This window comes from Penaeus vannamei, chromosome 36 (genome assembly GCF_042767895.1).
Source record: "Penaeus vannamei isolate JL-2024 chromosome 36, ASM4276789v1, whole genome shotgun sequence".
In the NCBI taxonomy this organism is placed as follows: Eukaryota; Metazoa; Arthropoda; class Malacostraca; order Decapoda; family Penaeidae; genus Penaeus; species Penaeus vannamei.
Window position 1 is genome coordinate 22,525,451 of NC_091584.1, and position 2,500 is coordinate 22,527,950.

At 37.7% G+C, this 2,500-nt stretch overlaps 1 protein-coding gene across 1 annotated transcript in view; it reads left to right on the plus strand.

Moving 5' to 3' along the window:
* LOC113829028 (uncharacterized) overlaps positions 1-2,500 on the plus strand; it is a 304,539-nt gene that overhangs the window by 236,264 nt on the left and 65,775 nt on the right. The gene's annotated exons all lie outside the window — the stretch shown is intronic.

The window sequence follows — 2,500 nt, forward strand, 5'->3', positions numbered from 1 at the left end:
TATCTATCTATCCCTCTATCTATCTATCCCTATGTCTATATATCTATCCTTCTATCTATATATCCTTCTATCTATCCCTCTATCTATCCCTTTATCTATCTATCCCTCTATCTATCTATCCCTCTGTCTATATATCCCACTATCTATCTATCCCTCTATATGTCCCTCTATTTATCTATCCCTTTATCTATCTACCCCTCTATCTATCTACCCCTCTATTATCCCTCTATCTATCTATCCCTCTATCTATCTATCCCTCTATCTATCTATCCATCCCTCTATCTATCTATCTATCCCTCTATCTATCTATCCCTCTATCTATCTATCCCTCTATCTATCCCTTTATCTATCTATCTATATATATCTATATATATCTATCTGCCAGGGGTTTGAGAACACAAGGAGTATTATCGACTGGTTTCGAAAAGCACATTGGAAAACTGTATGTAGAGGTTTTACTGAGGCAGAGACACACGTTATTAGAAAACCATGAAATCTGATGAGAAATCTGTATTTGTAACGGTATTGGAAACCAGACCATCGTGGCATAAGTGTGGTTATTGCTTGCGTTTAAGGGTATGAAGAAGTGAGATGTATGTGATTCCTAGATGAAGAAGAAGAAGAAGAAGAGGAGGAGGAGGAGGAGGAGGAGGAGGAAGAAGAAGAAGAGGAGGAGGAGGAAGAAGAGGGAGAAGAAGAAGAAGAGGAAGAAGAAGAAGAAGGAAGAGGAAGAAGAAGAAGAAGAAGAGGAAGAAGAAGAAGAGGAAGAAGAAGAAGAAGAAGAAGAAGAAGAAGAAGAAGAAGAGGAAGAAGAAGAAGAGGAAGAAGAAGTGGAAGAAGATGATAACGGTAATAAAGAAATAGGGATAATGATAATGATATTGGTAATGCTAATGATGGTGAAAGTTGTAATAATGCAGATCATAGCAATAATGATGATAAAGATAATCAAATAAGATATAAAGTTAGATAAATGATGATTATAAATCCTAAGTAAATGACACTGACAGCCAACCGATTTGCTGTACCATAACACAGATTAATAAAAAAAAAATCTGTTGTCAAAAAATCTGTTCTAACATGTAAGCTAATCTGAAATCCATTGAATTCCATTGTTCAACTAAGCCTCTTTAGCATGTCAGGTAATTATGAATCAACTGAATTATATTGTCGGTTAATTAGCTGTAAAATGGATCTTATATCAACTAATTTTTTTTTCTTTTTTTTTTTGTCGACTCATGCATTCTAACGTATATATTGATCTGACATCAGTAGCTATTCTGGTCTAATCCTCTCTAAATTGTGATAGATTATTCTTATATCAATCGATTTCCATTGCCTTCTAATCTGAAATCATTTGACTTCTATTACTAATCAATTTTAAATCATCTGATCTATTGCCAACCAATCTTAAATCATTTGACTTCTATTACTAACCAATCTTAAATCATTTGACTTCTATTGACAACGAATTTTAAATCATCCCACTTCTATTACTAACCAATCTTTAATCATCCCACTTCTATTACTAACCAATCTTAAATCACCCCGCTTCTCCTGCCAACCAATCATCCGACTTCCAATCTTTTACCGCCAACCAATCTGCTCTAATAAGTCGCAAAATAATCTCAAACTATGAATTCTGTAGTTACCTCATCCGCTATTGAAACGAAGTACGTGCATCTATGAAATCAGGGATTATGCAAATCACAATCTCGATGAATCTAATCCTATTCCAAATATCGTGAATCTTTTTTTTTTTTTTTTGGGGGGGGGGGGGAGGGGAAAGGGTGACGTCATTTCTGGCTGTCATTCGTTCGTCTTTTTTAGCGAAGAGAAAGGGGAAGAGGGATGGAGGGGAGAGGAGGATGGAAGGGGGGAAAGAAGGGAGAGAGAGAGAGGGGGGGGGAATGGGGAAGGAGGGAGCGGGGGTAGGTGGGGAGGAAGGGAGAGAGACACACAGACACAGACACAGACACAGACAGACAGAAAGAAAAAAAGACAGACAGACCTAGACAAACAAAGAGAAAGAGACAAACAGCAATGCAAACAGAAGGACAGAAAAAGAGAATGAGAATAAGAGAGAGCGAAGAGCCAGAGAAGTCACAATGCGTTGGATATGAGAGAGAGAGAGAGAGAAATAAAAAGAGAAAGAGAGACAGAGAGAAAGAATGAAGGAGAAACAGAGAGGGAGAACAGACAGAGGTAAAGACAAACAAACAGAAAGACAGAAACAGAGAAGGAGAAGGAGAATAAGAGAGAGCGAAGAGCCAGAGATGTCACAATGCCTTGGGTATGAGACGTCAAGCGATGTCAAGAGATGTCAGGGAGGAGAGGGTGATTGACAGGGTTTGGGGATCCTCTCTGTCTCTTGCTTTCTCTTCCTTTCTCTCTCTTGTTCATTCTCTTTTTTTCTGTGTTTCTCTTTTTTCTTTTTCTCTTTGATTTTGTTTTTCTCTTTTCCTTCTCTTCCTCTTTCTTTCTCTTTGTCTCCCTCTCT